Here is a 22,096-nt window from a genome sequence, read left to right on the forward strand (position 1 = left end):
TCCATTTATATGTTTATGTTCTACTCACCAACATTTCAACGCCCCATTTAAAATATCTATAGTAATTTGCATTATGAAATTTTATATTAAATAAAATAAAGGTATTTTTATTTACAAACAATTACTAAAATAATTACAATAAAGAATTTTATTACAAATAGATAATTTTGTCATCCTTAAGACATATAAAATTGAGACGAATTGAGTACTATTTATTCAATCATAGTCTACATGATTAATGCAATATTTTCTTCATTTATTTTGATACTATAACTATTTTTAAAATTTAAAGTTTCAACCTAGTTTTATCTGAATAAACTCTACAATTTCATCCACAAATTAAAATAACTAATATTACTTTTTTCATACGTCATCCAGTATCCCATTACTATAACACTATTTCAAAATTTTCCTAAACTACGCTCATAAAGTTTTTGATTTACAGAAAAATTTGTTACTGTTACCCTAAGATGCGCTCTGTGTTAAGCTTGCCTTCTTGCCTTGTAACCCTAGTTGGCAAAAGACTACAAAGATGTAAATAAACATAGGTTGTCCGTAGATGACCAGCTCAAACTGATCGATAAGCTAAGGTAAATAAGCAGCTCCCACATGGAGTCAAATTTGAAAGTTTATAGTTACCAAATCAATTGTTTAATTAATTCCTGGGACCAGTAAAATTTAACTCTTACTCAAAGAAAAAGTAGGGATTCAAAACCAATATTATATTTTTGAATGTAAGTAAAATATTCGTGGTTTGGTGATGAGTGGATGAACGGCTCAATGATAGTAGTATACAAGCTATCGTTTGTGTACTTTCAGGAACACCGTTGAGCAACATGATGAAATTAAGGTGGTTAAGCCGTAATTAGTATAACAAATTAACAACTTACAACTACTTTCTGCTAATTTCAAATTAGGAAAAAAAAAATGAAACGGAAGAAGCCGTTTGTTTCGGATACGTAATGTTGATTCTAAAAATCAAACAGCCATAAATAATCTCTTTATTATAAAGATAAATGGTGTGATATAACTTCATCGTAATGAATACAATATAATATTAATGTATGTAATACACGATCTACTCTACTAAATTTTTATTTCAAATTTAAATTTCGAAAGGCAATAGCCATAATTGGGTGTTTGATAAATAGTTGTTAGCTGAGTGCGTTAGTGAATTTGACTAGGTGATAATATTATCAGATTGTAGAAAATATTTGGTAATTAGCTGTTAGCTGATAGATGATTACATACAAAATGAATTTCTCGAAAAATTGATCAAAAAAATTGCTTTGAGTAACTTTTTGAATTTTAGTGTTTTGGAACAATGAGCTGTTACAAAAAAATAATTAACCAAACACGTATATATATTGGTTGTTTAACTTGGTTTAATAGTGATCAAATAAGTCAAAATTAGCTAATAAACTAACTATGTTATCAAACAAGGTCAAAGTGTCGCTCAAATGTGCAAAATATCCTTACACAATTACTCCGTGTACATTTGTTCAGCACATTCTAATACCAAATGAGAAAATATCATTTTTAGTCCCTCAATTATAATACATGTATCAATTTTGATCCTTGACTATTAAAATTTTCAAATTAGGTATGACAGAGTAATCAGGCTAGTAGCACCCGACCCGGAACCACTAGCAGGACCCAGAGGCAAGGCAACGGACGTTCAACCAACCGCTCAACACCTCACTCCTCAGCATCAATGCGCAACGGTCCAACTCCTCAGCATTGACCCTCAGCATTGATGACCAACGTTCAGCTCCTCAGACGTTTAGCTCCTCAGCATTGACAGCATTGATGACCAACGTTCAGCAGCCTTAATGCTCCATTACTGAGCTGAACAAAATAAAAGGCTCACAAAAACACTTGTAGAGGGACGACACTTCTTACGACACTTGAACCAGACAAAACTACACTCAACTCACCTTGTACACTGAGCATTGCACTCAATATTGTACTCAAATACCAAAACACTGTATCAACATTATATTCAAATAATACTCAAATACATACCGGTAACACATTATTACCGTCATTGGTGCTTTCATTGAGAGCCGAGATCATATCTCAGGCTAAATTCACAAAATCACAAACCACTCAGTTCATCTCGTCACGGTCAATGGCATCCGGATCAAGCAGCTCGCATACTCCTCGTCAGGTGAACAAGGGTCACCCCTCGGGCGATCTTCGTGAGCAGCTCAATAGTAACCGCGGTGGTGACCTTCCCAGCCAGCTCAACAACAATCACCGCAGAGAAGGTGATCTCCGTAGCCAACTCAACAATAACCATGGTGGTGGCCACACTCCCCTCCTAGCGACTGCTGCTCCCCTCCCAGCGACTACTGCTCCCGCCCAGGCGGTGGACTTTCAGGCAGCAGCACAGGTCATCCAACAGGCGGCGGCGACAATAGCCCAGCTAGTCGCAGGAATGCAAGGCCAGACTCTACCGCCACCGCCCCCTCTGGAGGAGGAAGTGCAATCTCCGAGGCGAGACAGAACTCAACGACAGGAAGGCGGACCTCAGCCAATTTCCAGATCTGCTCGAGAACGGCCGATGGCTTCTAGATCTGTCCGAGATCGGCTGGGGGTGCAAGGATCCTCCAATAGAGGTCCCCGTTAACAAGCAAGCAAGGCAATAACCAAACGACCGCCCAGAGAAAGGATGGGCGAATCTGGTGGGCTGGCTCCGCGTCACTCCACTAGACACAGAACACCACAAGAAGACCTGGTTGAAAGGCTCCAAAGGCAGATAGACGACTTGGAGAAGAAAGTAGAAGCAAGATAACACTCACCAGAACCAGAGGTAAGAATGGCTGCCCCATTCTCTTCTGACATAATAGAAGTTCCTCTTCCAAAAGACTTTCGACTACCCACAATCAAGGCCTACACTGGCACTTCTGACCCGCGTACCCATATGACAAGATACAAGGCAGCCATGGTAATAATTGGGGCAAGCGATGCCATCATGTGCAGAGCGTTCTTGTCCACTTTGGACGGAACGACTCAAGATTGGTTTAACACAATCCCGGACGGATCAATTCAAACTTTTGCAGAGCTATCCAAGAGTTTCTTGTCCTATTTCTCAGGAAGTATACAACATAAGAAACCATTCTCACATCTCGGCGGGGTAAAGCAGGATAAGGGGGAAAGCCTGCAAGACTTCTTAAGCAAATGGAAAAAAGAAGTCAACAGCGTATATGACTTCGACTCGAAGGCAGCAATTCTCATCTTCATCCAAGCACTGAGGTCAGGCGATTTCCACAAACAACTAAATGCCCACCACCCACGCTCTTATGAGGAACTCATGAGAACGGCCAACCGGTACGCAGACGCAGAGGAGGCTGACAGGAGAAAAAAGGATGAGGAGGAAGGACGAAAGAGTGTGCGACCTGATAATGCTGGTTCGCCCAGCCAGGCACCACGACCAAACCAACCACCCTCAACGAAGGGAAGAGATGAGCGACCTCGTCTCGCCTCACCGCGGCACTTAACACCGCTTACTCACCCGATTTGCGTGATTCTAAGTCACGCTGAGGAAATGGGAATGGTGCATTTTCCCTCAGAGTGTATGGCAGTTTCTACGGGCGAGGACCAAACTAAGTACTGTCGGTTCCACCGGAAGGTTGGACATGATACTGACGAGTGTCATACTTTAAAAGGACAAATAGAGGAACTGGTGCAGAGAGGATATTTTACCCAAATCGTTGAGTATCCGGGACAGTACCAACATAAAAAAAAAAAGCCTACCCGACAATGTGTGGCGAAAGGAAGAAGATCATGAGCCTTCAGCTTCCAACACCAAGAAGAGGAGGTGCGACCTGGACGTGGAAGCAAGAAATAGTGAGCTAGAGGAAAAGTCCGCGCAACGCAAAAAACATGTAATTCGATGATGGTCCGTCAAAAACTCTCCATTTTGGCCGAGGTCAGTCCTCGGCCAATCTCGCGCTCAGGGCGTCAAAAAAACAAAAAAAAAACAAAAAAACAAAAAAAAGCACACACACACACACACAAAATTTTAGACACGTCGTTACTCCCAAACCACCTCAACCACTCTCGTTGGCTAGGGAGTGGGGGGACTGGTGACAGGATAATCGGATACCCGACCCGGAACCACGTTCAAGACCCAAAGTTCAACACTTCAGTCTTGTAAGCAGTAGCGTTGCCCAATGAACGCTGCTCCCATCCAAGTAATGGACTTACAAGCAGTGGCGTTACCGAGTGAACGCGGCTCCCATCCAGGCCGTGGACTTCCAAGCAATGGTGCTTCCTCCTCAAGTGCGTCCGCCTCCTTCACTTGTGCGTTCACCTCTTGTAAGCAATGGCGTTACCTAGCCAACGCTGCTCCCATCCAAGGAGTGGACTTACAAGCAGCGTTACCGAGTGAATGCGGCTCCCATCCAAGCCGTGGACTTCCAAGCAACAGAGTTACCTCATCAAGCGGGTGTCACCTCATCAAGTGGCGCTGACCTTCAAGCAGTGTCACCTCATCAAGCAAGCGTCACCTCATCTAGTGCATCCACCCTTTTCAAGTGGCGTTGCTCCTCAAGCAGCGTCACCTCATCAAGCGGGCGACACCCCATCAAGTGGCGCTGCTCCTCAAACGGGTGTCACCTCATTAAGTGGCGCTGATCCTCAAGCAGCGTCACCTCATCAAGCGGGCGTCCTCCTCCTGCACTTGTACATCTGCCTCCTTCACTTGTGCGTTCACCTCCATAAGCAAAAGGACTCAGTAGTTGGTCATGGTCTGCCTTGATCAATTTTGTTAAAAAACAAAATAATAATAAAAAATCTAAGCTCTAAACCCTTAAGGCCAACACGAGATCTGATCTCGCTAGCTACCTGACGGGAGAGCTGACCTTCGACCGAACCTACGGATGGTCGAAGTGAACTCACGCAAGAGCCCTGAGCAAAACACCACACTCTAGTCCCTTAGGTCCAGCACGAGATCCGATCTCGCTAGCTACCTGACGGGAGAGCTAACCTTTGACCGAACCTACGAATGGTCGAAGTGAACTCACACAAGAGCCCTGAGCAAAAAAAAAAAAAATCAACGACGTGACCTCGGCCCAGCGCCGAGGTACAGTCACGTACCGTGACCCCGGCCTGGCGCCGTAACCTCGGCACTGGCCGAGGTGAGCATGCAAAAAAAAAAAATACAAACAAAAACAATTTTTACGCTGGTCATTACTCCCAAACCACCCCAACCACTCTCGTTGGCTAGGGAGTGCGGGGACTGGTGACAGAGTAATCAGGCTAGTAGCACCCGACCCGGAACCACTAGCAGGACCCAGAGGCAAGGCAACGGACGTTCAACCAACCGCTCAACACCTCACTCCTCAGCATCAATGCGCAATGGTCCAACTCCTCAGCATTGATGACCAACGTTCAGCTCCTCAGACGTTCAGCTCCTCAGCATTGACAGCATTGATAACCAACGTTCAGCAGCCTTAATGCTCCATTACTGAGCTGAACAAAATAAAAGGCTCACAAAAACACTTATAGAGGGACGACACTTCTTACGACACTTGAACCAGACAAAACTACACTCAACTCACCTTGTACACTAAGCATTGCACTCAATATTGTACTCAAATACCAAAACACTGTATCAACATTATATTCAAATAATACTCAAATACATACCGGTAACACATTGTTACCGTCAAGGTCCATCACTATTCAATTTGTATCACTTTTGATCCTTGACTATTAACATTTTCAAATTAGGTGCATGACTATTCATTTTGTATCACATTTGGTCATGCCGTTAAATTTTCCGGCCAAATTTCCGGCGAAGTCAACGGGGTGACCGGCGTTTTCTATTTTATTTTTTTAAAGTTTTTTTTATTTAAGAGTTACGGAGTATTAAAATAATTTTTAAAATAAAAATTAAATAAATTAGTCGGTCACCGGTGACTTCACCGGAAATTTGGCCGGAAAATTTAACGACAGGACTAAATATGATACAAAATGAATAGTCATGCACCTAATTTGAAAATGTTAATAGTCAAGGACCAAATGTGATACAAATTGAATAGTCATGCACCTAGTTTGAAATTTTTAATAGTCAAGGACCAAAATTGATACATATATTATAGTTGAGGGACTAAAAATGATATTTTCTCAATACCAGATTTATAAATGTTTGTAAACGAGTTCAATTTTTGTTCACTTATAATAATGTTTGCATCTGGGAGAGTTGGGTTTAGGGTTTTGGCAAGTGGATATATGTGTGCCTTTACATTCGGAGTTGGAGTTGCAACGAGGTTTATGGCAGAACTTGAGGTTCACCGTTCATGGCAGAAGTTTAGATTATTTAAGGGATAGTGGTGTTCTAACTATATACCAAAATATAATTAGACATGTTAGAATTTTAATTTCTTGGCAAAAATAATATTTTAAGTGGTTATTTTGTGGTACAAGTATATGTGAGGTCTACTAGCTTTTGATTTTGGTCGAGTCAAATTGAATTCGGATTCTTCGTAGTGAGACGAAGAAATCGATATATTGTCTCAACATTTTCATAAATATATTATTAATACTATTGAACACTATAAACTGTTCAATGGTTACTCTATTGAACACCGTGAAGTGTTCTTATAAATGTATAAGTGTATAACAGTAAGTCCACAAATTAAGTTAAACAAATATCTCAGATGATACACTTCAAACTTAATTATTATATTGTATATATTTTGGTTTCACTTAGAGATATTCACTTTGACACTTCTAAAAATGTAAAATTAGGAACTTGCACAAAAATTCAATTTTAAAACAAAGCCTGGAGTTTGCGATACATGGTTCTAAAATAAGTCTATAAATGCAATATGTAGATAATGTGCATTGTTGATCCATTTATATATCATTAATTTAATTATTTGATGCATGCTCAGTTATTGCAGAATTTTAAGCTACACTTATATTTTGTTATTCAGTAGGTATAACAATATATTAGGGAAAAATTCACTTGGGAGTCATGCATGGTATAAGCACTCGAGTGTTTGTTGGTTGACCGTAGAGTGTTGATATTCCCTGGACAAATAGCAACGCATCAAGCAATTCACCTGGGAGTCATGCACGGTATAAGCACTCGAGTATTTGTTGGTTGACCGCAGAGCATTGATATTCCCTAGACAAATAACAACGTATCAAGCGAAGCCTTATAGAGTTTTTCCTCGTCTTGGGGGATAGGTCGGAGGCAGAGACAAAAACAGACTCCATTATTAAACAATAAGGAGAAAGTAGTAGCAGTAACAGTAGCAGTAGTAGTAGCAAGTAGTAACACCAGCAGCAGTATAGTAGTAGTATGAGTAGTATGAGTATGAGCAGTAGGAGCAGCAAGAGTAGTAGGAGCAGCAAGAGTAGCAGCTGCAACAGCAACAGTAGTAGCAATAGTAGTAGTAGCAGTAGCAATAGAAGCAGTAGCAGCAGTAGTAGTAGCAGCAACAGTAGCAGCAGTAGTAGTAGCAGCAGTAATAGTAGCAGTAGCAGTTACAATAATAATAGTAGTAGTAGTAGCTGTAGTAAGTAGCAATAGTAGCAGCAGGAGTAGCATCAGTAATAGCAGCAGTAGTAGTACTGTAGTAGTAGGAGGAGGAGTAGTAGCAGTAGTAGCAATAGCAGTAGGAGTAGCAATAGCAGCAGCACCAGCAGTAGTAGCAGTAGCAGCAGTAACAATAGCAATAGTAGTAGTAGTATTTCCTGCTGCTACTATCTACTACTACTATCTACTACTACTACGGCTACTGCTACTACTATCTTCTGCTGCTGCTGTTAATAATAATAATAATAATAATAATAATAATCATAATAAAGGGATAAACACAGGAAGAGGGAGAAGTTAAAAAGAAAGAGGAGGCGCTTAGGGAAGGATTCAAATCATTAACCGTTTAGGGAGAACCCATGTTTTCTCCATTTATCTATTTGGAGAAGTCCAAAATTGGATTCTCCAAAAAAACATACATAAAGTGAAGAATGGAGAGAAGATAAGGAATTGCAGAATAGCTTTTAGTAAACAAGTTTTTCATTTTTCATTTTCGCACTTATCCAATTTTCTATTTTTCTAGAAAATCTTCCAATTTTCCATTTTACACTAGCCCACATAGCCCCGCGGTCCACAATGGATTGTGGACCATGCATCAAAACGACGTCGTTTTGATTAACGAAAACAAACAACTAAAACGGTTCCGTTCCGCTCAACTACAGTTCTCTTTCAACACAACTGTAGTTCCTTTTCAACACAACTCCAGTTCCCTTTTCAACACAACTGCATTTCCTTTTCGATATAACTGCAGTTTCATTCGACATTATACACTCAAATATGTGAAATTGTTAGTCAGTTTCCTTTAAACACAACTATAGTTTCTTTTATAATACACTACAGTTTCCTTTCAACACGACTACAATATCATTTCGATATAACTACAGTTTCATTGGACAATATACACCCAAAAATGTGAAACTGTTATTCAGTATTAGTTTATATACACTGCAGTTACATTTCAACACAACTACAGTTACATTTCGATATAACTATAGTTTCATTCGATAACATAAAAACAAATGTGAGGCAGTATCTTTTGAGATGAACTATAGTATCAGTTGCGCAGCTCCGTTACAACTTACGACAACCGTTTCTAACTTTCCCCTACTTACTGAAACGGCATCATTTTGTTATCATGGTCCACCGTATAACGACTGACATAGCCCTTCCTGCAAGTGTGAATTGTTACATAATTTTTTTATGACAAACAAAACAAAAACCTATGTGGGGTTTACTCACGCGCCCGACGGGCACGTACATCTCACACGCTTGCTAGCCTCGTTAAAGTGGTCACCTCTGTGGGTTTTTCTGGTTTTGTTTTGTTTCTCTCCCCTATAAGAGCATCTCCATCAATGGTTCTTTCTTGTTTTTTTTTTTAATGACATGGAGGTGAGAGATTATGATTTGGAGGAGAGAGGAGAGAGATGAAATTTAATATGCATCGTGGGACCTATGAGGAGAGAGAAATAAATAAAAAGCTCTGCATGGCATGTACTGCACATGCCCTCTGGGCGCGTAAATTTTTTTTTTTTAAATATTTTTTCTAACAATTATGTTTTCCTTTTTTTGTCCTTCACTCCCATATATTCTTTCCTAGTCATACTTGCAAAACCTCCTCAAAAATCATAAGAGATGCTCTAACTATATAAAAATAATAAAATATGGCGAAAAAAAACTCAAATTTAGTTTTTAGCATTCTTATTAATCTTACAAAATTATCAAATTTATCATTTGTCAAAAAGTAATATTACATGTATTTCTATTTTTTACTCACTACTTACGTAATGGAGTTAATTTCATTTTTTGTCCTAGATTTATAGACGACAGTCCATTTTTAGTTTTTTTTTTATCAGAACATTCACTTTTGTTCCTAGTATTATTGTGACATGACCATTTTTGTCCTCTATCAATTAAACAATTTAAATCTCGTTAAATACAAAGATATTTCGATCTTCTATTATGAATTTTTTTCAAAAACATAAACATAAAAAATATAGTAGGTCAACCTACTTTGTATAAAAAGATCTAAATGTCCTTATATTTAACGACATTTTAACGATTTTGATGACGGAGGACAAAAAATTGTCATGTCACAGTAATACTATGACCAAATAAAAATGTTTTAATAAAAATGATTAAAAGTGAACTGTCACCTATAAATCTAAAACCAAAAATAAAATTAACTCTTGCGTAATGAATTACTCTGTATAATTTATTTTAAAAAAAATAACAATGACTCATAATTTTTATTACGTTGTTTATCTTTTAGTGAAATTACGACAAGTGACCATAATTAGTCCATATTTCATTTTACTTTACCAAATACCAAAAGGACAATAGGCATTGGCAGTCTGACAGCTTCATCTTTTGAAGCAATGAAAGCAATAGACAGTGTGTATATGCTCCCATGACCAGTCTACTCTAATCGCACTTCACTTTGGTCAATTCAATTCAGTGCCTGAGAAGCAACTCTCCTCACCTTTCCCGGATTTTCTCCCTTCAGTCACCTCTTCTGACCACATTTTTAATACTCCGTACCGCACAACTCAACAGTACAACTCCGCATCGCATCGTCTCGTGGACTCCATTGCCGTCACAAATCACGTATTCACGTTCCACTGTTTCAACATTATATTTTTCACATAAAGTACTAAATTGTATTTACTTTAATTATTTAATTTTTCTTATTTAATATTCTTTATTTTCTTAATTTATTATACGGAGTATAATTTTACTACTTTTTTCCTCTTTTACTCGAAAACTGTGCATAAAATATAAATTATACCGTAGATCATGATTCACACTATAAGATATATCACTACTACACGTTTATTTTTAGTACGTATGCTAAATGCTCATTTTTAATGTACTATATGTATTTTTTATGTAATATATTAAAAATGAATATTTGATATACAAAAAAAACGTATAATTGCTATCTGAAGTGGGCTCCAGAAGGGTAGAGATTGATCTCTTGTATGCAGAATCAACATAGATTGCTAGGAGACTGCTTGGGTGACTCACGACCTACCTCATCCTCCATCAACTTGACTCTTGGGCAAATGTTATTAAGACTTATATATGATTAGTATAGTGTAAGTTGTGAAATCTAATGTATATATAGAAAAAAAAAAAAGCTGAGAAATTTAATGTATCAAAAAATCTCAAGTCATATAAGGAATTGAGATTAATTAATTAATTACTCTGTAATTAATGAAACTAAAAATGAGAATATGCTAATTACTTAATCAATTCATTAACATGCAAAATATAATATTGCACCCTTATGACATTGGTTTAGTAGATAAAAAATATCAATTAAGATTTATTTTTAACAGAATGGAGGAGTTTTTATTCCTATCACAACATTAAGGTTTTGTGGTTATAAGAAAAAGGATTTATTTTACACATAAGTGTACAATTTGTGGTTATAATAAAAAGGATATTTCTAACTATTATTTTTAATTGAGACCCTAACTCAAGAGGAAACTCGGCATTGTCTTGTGTACCCATTCCTCAAAAAGTACTAGAATGTATTTACTTTAATTTTTATAACTTTTTTCATATATATATTAATATTGATTATAAATTTAATACTTTTTTGTTAGACCACTTATTTGATCACATGCGCAACATTTAATTAATTATAAAAAAATTATTTTGACCTCATTGTTTGACTAAGAAGGTGCAATTGTCTATTTTTAGTAAATTAAATGTTAAGATTTAGCTAATAGTTGTTTTGACTTGATAAAATTAGATAGTTATAGAAATGTGTTTAGTAAATTAGTTATTTACTCTTAATTGATAACATATAAAATGACCTATAAGGCATAAGTATATTGTGATATTTATTTAATTTTTAAATTACTTTTATAATTTATTATTGTTGTTGTTTTTATTAGCTATTTTTATTTTGTTATTGAAAAAGTTATCATTATAAATAAATACGGAGTACTTCATAATTAATAATAATTCAATAGTAAAAACATAAATAAGTTCAAATAAAAATAAAATAAATATAAGTTGTTAATAATAATTCAACGTAATAGTTAACATAATTATATATATATATATATATATATATATATATATATATATATATATATATATATATATTCATTTATTCATATTTATAAAGTATATTCATTTATCATATTTATAAAGTGTCTTGAGCTGATAGCTAATTCAGATGTTGAACTCTATACAGATTCTCATAATATTAAAAATGTAAATTTAAATAAAATAAATACTACAATAACCAACAACTATTAAATGTAAATTAGATTTAAAAAAAAAATAAACTTTTAAAATAAAAATGCAATAAGTTGATGTCAACAAACTACTTATACTAGCATTATTACTAGCTTTTCATTTTCAGCTTATTGGCATCAATAAACCAATCTAAATATGTTTTAATCATACAGTAATTTTAATTATTTGACCAAGTACAACCATTAAAGTTGGTCAAACAAGCCACGCAAAAGCTTATAAGCCATTTTTCAAACCCCTATGAATGGTTGACATATTAAAAAAAATAAAAATAAAAATATGAAGTCATATATAGTATGTCTCCTATAAGAATAATTACTCTCTCTAGGTGAGAAAGGTGGACAATTTTTAACAATTGATCCAGTAGATCTAACAATTGAAAATAAAGAAAAATAAGAGATTTAAAAAAAAATAAGATGTCAATTTTATAAATATTACAAACTTTGAAAGTTTATATTATTTATAAAAATGACTCAACTCATTTTTTATCTTATTTTCTAACTACTGAGTATCATATATATATGCATGGAACGAATCGTTGAACCATATAGTAACACTTTTCATATGGAGTGTAGCATACACCAATTGGTATCCTTCCACTATAGACTAATTGAGATTTAACTCAGATTATGTTTTTTACTAAAAAAAAAAAGTCAATCTCTAATTATTCTTGCAGTTACATAAACACTTTGCTTATCAATCATCTAATTAGTGGGTTATACAAGTAAATAGTTTAGGCAGCCAAACATGTAGACAACTGTGCACAGTTTAACACTTACATCTTTTTGACTACAATACAACCTATCAGTTGACAATAGTATACTAGTATCTGCTCAATATGATTATAGCAACATTCTTGATTAGAATGAGACTCGAATTTGTGACCTTTTGTTTAAAATAGTAACAGTAATGTCATTAGACGGCATCTTATATTGTATCGACGATGATAAAAGGCAAATTATTGTGTAGACCATGGCTCACAGTGTTGTGTGGACTATATAAAAATACATTTTTAATATACTAAATATACATTATATAAAATAATGTATTTTCAATACTTAAATAATGTTATTTTTTTTATTATATTATATATTTTAATATATTAAAAGTATATTACTTATGTATTGAATGTACATTATTTGATAAGATGAATTATTCAGTTCTATAGACTAAGTTCCATACAATAATCACTAATGATAAAACTTCATTCCATCATGGCCGTACTCGAATAGCTCAATAGCCTAGAGATACCCAGATTCGTTTGGAATTTAGTAAAAGACATCCTAAATAACAACTTTCACCGAAACATTAAAATAAAGAGGGAAGGAGGTAGACGACAGATGCAGTATGTAGGCATATAGCGAGGCATGAAGTGACTGTTTCTCCGCATGGAGTTGCGCCATGTGCCATTTTCTACTAAACAATTAACAAACCTTATTGTCATGTTCTACCGTTGACAATTTTTTTTTTTTCTTTACAAAGGCTTTCGACTATGTGGCGCCAAAAATAAAAAAGAAAAAAAAAACGAAAGAAAGAAAGAAATAACGAAAAAAACAAATAAAAAAAGGAAAATATAGGACATGAAATGCTTAAGAAAAGTATAAATGTAAAAATAAATAAGTGTATATTTATAAATACTTTTATAAATATTTATAAACATTAATCATTTAGTAGATTATTTATTAAAAATATTTAAATTTTTAAAAATTTAAGAAAATTTCTATAAATTTATGAAAGGATACATTTTTGAAATGTAAAAATGAGATTTTCATGCAACATAGGTTTTGGGACCAAAGTTTTAACCCAAAAATAAGAATATCAATTTTGAATTTTTTATTATATTTATCTTTTAAAAAATCATTCTCCAATTTAAAAAACAAATATTAAATAATTGTGTACTAAGAAAAAATGTGTAGATTAGTATTAATATAGATGAATAATTTAAAAAATTAGTATGTGTTTATTTCAATTATTCAATTTCATTTTTCAATTCTTCTAAAAATATTAGTTTATATTTTTAAAATGAATAAATATATAAGTAAATGAATTCTCTATTTTTTTTAAACATCTCTGTAGCATGATTTTTTTTTTCTTTTATGTGATTTAGCCTCTTCTTTTTTCCCCCTCTCACTATTCCTCTATTTTTTTTGCATACAACATCCAATAATAATAGGGATGAGCGCAGAGCGAATTTGGGGATAATCCGCTAAAGATGGAATTAAAAATCTTAGCGGCATAGGGTGAGGATCCAATATGATCCGATCCGCTAATAGCAGATTTAACAGATTGAATGATAGATTTAAAGTTTAAAAAATAAAATCCGATCCCTCTTTTTCTTTTGGAATAATATATACACATATAACACAACTTAAAAATCAAATTCCTCTTTTTTCTTTTTTCAAAATTTGAAGAATTTTATGATTCATCTTTCAGTTTCCACTAACATGTGAATTGTGAATGCATACAAGAGTTTGGTCCCAGGTGGCTGCTGGAGTGGAGGCCCATTCCATTTGTCTTCCATTGTTGTAACAAAAGGGACCTTTCTTTTCGAGTATTGATGATGAAGATCTTACTATATCTCTAAGGTTTGATTTACTTTTTCCTACTTGCAAATTTAAATTACATTTTTTTAGAGCCCATGCCTACATATTGCACAAATTATATCGTATATCAATGTTTATTTTACATGCACAAATATTTATACCGTGAACCAGAGTTCACTTTTTGTATGGTGGACCTAGGTACATAAAAATAATAGTGTAGATATATATAAAAAGAATTAGATATATAAAAATAATATTGTAGGTATATAAAAACGATATCAACAATAGTGAATTTAAGTACTTAAAGTAGTGAATTTATGTACCTACCATAATTAATTTATGTATTTATAGTAGTAATTTTTATGAACCAAATTTATGTAACTAAATCAATGACTTTATGCACATTTAATTTTTTTTTTTTAAAAAATTAATGTGTGTCATTTAAAAGTTTTCAATTAACGTTTTTTAATGTTATATATATATATTGGTAGGCAATGTTTACCTAGTACATATTATCGAGTAGTGACTGCGGCGGATTTCTTTCATCACAAAAAATTAAAGAATGAAGAAGAAGAAGAAAATGTGTCGTAATTTTATCTTTGGTTTGGTCGGTAATAAACATGAAGTAGAACTGTAGAATCAAATAAATATTTGTTTAATAAATAAATATGAATATAATAATACACATGCACGCATGCACATATGTCTTTAAATTTAATAACTATCACATGGAAGGTGACTTTTAATTATTATTAAATTTTTTCCCTATTTTAAGAATCCTATGTCAAATAGAGTGATAAGTTTTACTATTCTTAAAATATTTGAATCTAACCCTATCTATAAGGTTAGTTCCCATGAGAAATAGGTAAAATTAGATTTTTTTCATAGAACATTCAAAGTGTAGCTGAATAAAGTAGAATGGACGACCATTATATTCTATGTGTGTATATATATATATATATAGTATATATATATATATATATATATATATATATACACACACACAATAGCAGCATATATGCAGTTAAGTATACCTGAGTGAGGTTTAGAAAACCAAAAGAGTGGAATGGCTGTAGTGTATTAGGTGATAATGGAGTGTGGAGTAAAATGCAGGTGTAATAATCAAGATGAAATGATAACAATGCAAAGAAAAAAAGCTGGGTCGGTAAGACTACCTGCAGACCTCATGGATCAGAGCAGGCCACCTCGTACTAAAAAACTAGATACAATTATATGCATGCTTTAACAAACACTTACACTGCACCTAGGACAGATGATGAGGATGTAAACTTGATGAGTTGCTTGTGTGTTAAAGTTCCCATTATGAAGCAAATATGATTAAGTGTCCTCCCCATTTGGTGTAAAACAAAATATATGAAAGCTAAGTAGCTAAGGTAGCCCACACTTCAAGTCTAGCTTTATTTAGTTTTCCCACCGTCCAAGAATCAAAATAATATTGCATTATATTAGCTTCCAATATTTGCCCGTTCATAGCTGATCAATTCAATCGATTCGGTTAATAGGTAACTTCCACAGGGAGTGTTGAGAAAAATAAGATTATTAAAAGATTAAGAACAAAAAACGAAAATGAAGAAGAAGAATATTTACGTGATTTAATAATAAAGAGCGTATGTCCACCAGAGTGAAGGAGATCTTTTATATTAATTATGATGATAAAATATTTAATCTTACAAACGTTCACATGAGTCTTCGTTCCACTATGCTCCACTCTATTACTCATATAGCACCTATTAGATAAACACAATAAAGTTAAACTTGAAATCTTGTAGTTGCTAATTAAATATCTTATCAATTCGGGTGAGGTTGTTTTGAAATACTCTTCCTGCACATAATATTTGTAATCATGGCTAGTTTTGATTATATAACTCATGTATTATTATATAGTATTCCCCAAGCTGGTAAATATCATATCATTGTTGTCCCAACCACTTTTTTATATGGCTCATGCCCGGATTGGAATAATACCTGCATGGTTATAAAAGTTTCATGTTGCTTTTACAATCAGCATTGCTTTTGTCCCACCTACAATTATATTATCTGAAAGTAAAATGATATATGCAGTGACGTATCCAGGATTTCGGTTGGGGGCGAAGAAGCAAAGGTAAATTAAATTCAAAAATGTTTTTTGAGTACTACGGTCATTAACAGTCGCCTCCACTGAGGCTCAAACTCACTCTTTTCCATGTGGGAGTATAAACCGAGTGCCACAAGGTTCAAATATCAAATACGAATAAATTCTTAAATTACAAAATACATTATAAATATTGTTTGATATAGGCGGAAAATAAAACACATCAAAACTTTATAAAAATATTCATAACTCTATATAAAATATAATTAATTTGATAAAATAATTCAAATAGAAAACACATTATAATTATACATCTTATCATTAATATATATATATTAAAAAAGCAATATGTACGTATACAACTGAAAAATTGCAAAAGAAAAAAAGAAGGGCTAGGATTCAAACCCTCACCATTTTCTAAATAAATTAAAACCACACACCTACCAACTCTACAAGCTTATCAATTGTTAACTTTCATCTGTTTTTATATATTTATATATAAAACATGTACTATATATACATATATACATACAAAGGCTATATATGGGGTGGGGGTGGGGTGAGTGGGGGCAGCTTCCCCCACTGCCCCCAGGGTGGTTCCGTCAATGGATATATGCCTTCTGCCTTCTAGATATTACGACTCCCGCTAGGTATCTTAATTTTATAGATAAAAAAAAAAGAGAAAGTAATAAAAATTGTAGTTTATTTTTTTTCCTAAATGAATAAAATTTGAATTGGGAACACATAAAGTATGTTAGAAATTTGAGGAAAAACGTCGTAATATAGAACTACGTTGATTTAGGCTGGCTCAGAATGGAAGAAAACCTACAGGAAGGAAAAAATTTGTGTTGTGCACGAAACATTACCTTAAAAGCGATTTCCAGAAACTGTGCAATCTTTAAACTCAGTACGCTTTCGATGGGTAGCAAACGAATTGTGATTAACCGGCACAATTAATGCGCAGCTAGAACCTGGCTAACTCTATGTGCTTAGACGGAAGAAAAGAGAGAAGAACATGAGAAGAGAAGTGAATTTGTGAATCTGAGCTCAAGGAAATGCGGTATATATAGTCTTAAATATAACCGCCTAATTAATCTAATTCCAACCATAAACGAAGCATAAATTGCGGAACAGAAGAGAGAACATGACCACGAAAATTAATAGGATTAATCTGGCCATGTAAATTATCCTGGACACAAAAACTTCTACGAGAATAATTATTCTAGATGGACAAAAATCTTAGAAATAAATAAATGGCGAACAAAAAGGTACCACACCATACCTTGCACATGACCCCAGCCGAGCGTGGGTTTCCCCCTTAATTACACTCCAAAATATTTCAAACTTCCCTAGAAGGGTTGTTGTTTAAAAAGTGTGTAAAAGACCAATGTGGAACAACAAGCCTCTTGGATATCACACTATTGAATGTATGTTTCTCCAACAATCCCCTACACATTCAAAGTGTGTAAATGAATTACATTTGAGCGAAACACAAGAGTTGAACTTAATGCAAGTATTTAAACTTGAATTGACATGTAGTGACATTGAATAACTCTCTCATCAATAGTGAATTATATCTTGAACTTATCGAGAAGTATATAGTTTTGAACTCGTAAGCACACACCAACCCTCAATATGCAGGTTCTATGAAAATCAAACTTTTTGACTTTGAAGTTTGTCTCTATACAGACCAATTAACAATGTCTTTATATGTAAGTCTTTTCATAATTTCGTTTGACCACGGTTGTGGTATCCATCATGATTTCATCACCTCACAGATCTTAAACCCATCTCCCTTGATGTGTAAAAGACGACCTTTCGATTTAGGCCTTTTGTGAAAGGATCTGCAATATTCCTCTCAGATTTCACATATACTAATGTGATTACTTCATTCACAATTAATTGTCGTACAACCTCATGTTTGACTCTTATGTGCCTTTTCTTTCCATTATGACACTATTCTTTGCCACACAAATAGCAGTTTGTGAATCACAACGAATGGGCACATTAGGTGTTGAACATCCCCACAACGGCATGTTAGCCAGTAGATTTCTCAGCTACTCGACTTCTTGTCTAACTAGATCAAGGGATATGAATTTCGACTCCATTGTTGATCTAGCTATACATGATTGCTTGGTGGATTTCCATGATATTTATGCTCCACCCATAGTGAATACGTATCCACTTGTGGAGCTAACATCATCGCTGTCATTGACCCAGTTCGCATCACAGTATCCCTCTAGGACTGCAGGAAATCCAGCATAGTAGAGTCCTAGTCTATTGCGTCTCTTAGGTAGCGCAACACTCGTCTTAGTGCGCTCCAGTGATTTTCACTTGGATTATGTGTATAGCAACTGAGTCTATTCACTACAAGAGCAATATCAACTCTAGTATAATTCATTAGAAACATCACACTTCCATTTATTTTTGCATACTCTTCTTGAGATATGCCAATCTCTAGATTTTTTGATAGTTTCGCACTAAGATCATATGGAGTTTGAGCCAGGGTTACCTTAAAGCTATCAGACTTCTTTAATAGATTTTTTGTGTAATGACTTTGTGATATAGTATAGTCATTTTCTCTTTTTATAACTTTTACTATCCCAAGTATAACATTGGTTTCTCCCAAGTCCTTCATGTCAAACTTATTAGATATGGACCTTTTAGTCTATTTTATTGCATTGATATTAGAAGTAAAGATTAGCATGTCATCCACGTAAAGACATATAAGTACAATGGTAGACTCAATCTCTTTGGAGTATAGGCAAGCATCTGATCGATTAACTGAATAACCCAAATCTATAAGGGTTTTATGAAATTTTTCATACCACTGTTTAGGTGCTTGCTTTAAGCCGTACAAAGATTTTATGAGTCTACATACCTTAGCTTCCCTTCTTGTCCTGGATCTACACAACCAAGTGGTTGTTCCATGTATATTTCTTCTTCCAAGTCACCATTCAAGAGCTGTTTGTAGCCTTTAGCTAATACAGTGTTGCAAAAATCCCATTTAGGCATCGACCGCCTGCCTAGCGTATCACCATAATCGGTGGCATAGGTGGCCTAAGCGCCGCTTAGGCGCTAACCGCTAAGGCTTCCTAGGCACAGACTAGGCCGCCTAGTCGGCCGATTATCTATTATTCTTTTTTTTTAAAGGAGTTATTTCACTCAAAACGACATCGTTTTAAGCGAAATAACCCTAAATTGTTGAAACTCTAGATAGTTTTTAGGTTAATATTTAATATTTAGTATTAACTATTAAAGTATTAAATAGTTTATAATTATTAGTCTTAAAATTTTAAAAAAATTATAAACAATATTTTAAAAAATAAAAATAAAACAAAAAATACACGGACGCCTAGACGCCGATTAGTCGTTGCCTATGCGCTAAGCGCCCCCATGTGCTCGAGGAGCCCTTAGCGATTTTTTCAACCATGGCTATAAGTATCTTTTAAAAATCCATTTGCAACCAATTGATTTAGCCCCTTTAGGCAGATTTACCAATTCCTAGGTGTGATTTGACTTCATAGAGTCTAACTCACTTTTTATGGCTTCTTTCCATAACACTGAATCTAGCGAGTGCAAGGCAGCTTCAAAAGATTTTAGTTTTTCTTCTAAAATTAACTAACACACAAATTGATCAGAGATTTCATTTATATCATTCAGCTCAGTTATGTAAGTTATACATACAGTTAGAACCAAACCTTGTTTAAGTTCTCTGCCTCTTGTTTCTCCTTGGTTGTTCAAACTCATTCTCGTGTTGAGAAGTGGGAAACGATATAAACTCGTTTCTTTGTGAGCTGTTGATAGATGTGGTTTTTAGAGGAAAGATGTGTTCAAAGAACTCAGTTTCCCTAGCTCCACAAATAGATCGATTATCTAGATACATAAATCTGTAGGCAGCATTGTTTTCAGCATATCCAACAAATACTGCATCTAGAGTTTTAAGCCCAATATTGGGTCTTTTAAAAGGCAGAAGACCTACATTTTCCAAACATCCCATACTTTAAAGTATTTCAAGTTGGGAGCATAGCCTTTTCCGCAACTCATAAGGTGTTATGTCTTTTTCTTTGTGAGGTATTCTGTTGAGAATGTGGTTTGCTGTAAGGGCAGCTCCACCCCACAAGGAGTTTGGAGCACCTGAACTAATAAGCAAAGCGTTAACATTTCTTTGAGAGTTCTATTTTTCCACTCAACTATGCCGTTTTGTTGTGGAGTATAAAGTGCAGTAACTTCATGAATGATTCCAGTTTTTTCACAAAGTTCTTAAAAGAGTTTGTTTCATATTTACCACTCTTGTCAGACTGAAACCTTTTGATCTTTTTATCTAACTAATTTTCTACTTCAATTTTATAGATAAAAATTTTTTGTTCTGCCTCATCTTTTGTTCTTAACAGATAGATTTTTGAAAAAGCATATAAAGTCATCGATAAAGGAGATATAATAACGCTTTCCACCTCTAGTTTCTATATTTTTGAAATTTTCTATATCTGTGTGAATCAATTCTAAGGCACACATAGTGTGACTACTCACTAAGGAAAACGATTTTTAGAAATTTTGCTTCAACACATATTTCACATTGAGAAAATGAATCACTATTCAAACTTGGTAACATATTCATGTTTTTTTGTTATAGTTTGTTTAGGCATTTTATCCCAATATGTCATAATCTACCATGCCATACATTAAAAGAGACAACAATAATATAAGTAGAGCCACCCGTGCGACTGACATTGTTTTTCATAATAAACTCATCAATGTTTGCAACAGTAAAAGGAATAAGTGATAAAATAAACATACCCTATGTAAGTATCCTCTCCCCAAATACTCACCTTTGTGAGTCATAATCAAACGATCTGAATCAAATACTAGTTTGATCACAGCCCTTACAAAAAACTAGTCAACCGATCTTTATAAAATTTTTTTTTTTTTTAATGTAGTAGCTAGTGAGTTATTGCCCTCATTCTCGATAATATTTTAGTTAAAGTTTTCACTTTTATAACCATCAACTTCAAAAGAAATTAACTAAATTTAATTGTTTTAGTACTCAGAAAAACTAAATTTAATTCTTTAATTAAAATGAGATCCATTGTCTTGGCCCTTGGGCACTGTCCATGGACTAGGAAACTTGCTTGAATACTTGAACTAGTCGGATTTCAATAATTAGGGATATTAACCCAACAATGACTAATCATTTACAACGAATTTTAGCAAGTGATATATAACCCGTCTTAAAAATTGAAGATAATATTTGAATACTTGACATATAACATAACACTAGTATGTTACCCGTGCGATGCACGGATTAAAAATTTAAAATATTAAAATTATGCTATGTTATTAAAAATTAATAATGTTATTAAATTTCATATATAAAAAGGAAATATGAGATTTATTCATTTATAAAGTTTTATTATTTAATAATTATGTTGATTATGTTGATTTGCTACAATAAAGTTATGAACATAATTATATGTAATTAAAATAAGAATTGATATTTAAGGTAGGTAATTACTACAAAAAAATAAAATATATTATAAGTTTAATACAAAGTATATTATTTGGTTGCATGATTTATATAGTGGTATTGAAATTTATTAGATAAGAAGTATATTAGGAAAACTTTAAAAATAGGCCAAT

The sequence above is a fragment of the Ipomoea triloba genome, chromosome 6 (genome assembly GCF_003576645.1).
Source record: "Ipomoea triloba cultivar NCNSP0323 chromosome 6, ASM357664v1".
Classification (NCBI taxonomy): domain Eukaryota; kingdom Viridiplantae; phylum Streptophyta; class Magnoliopsida; order Solanales; family Convolvulaceae; genus Ipomoea; species Ipomoea triloba.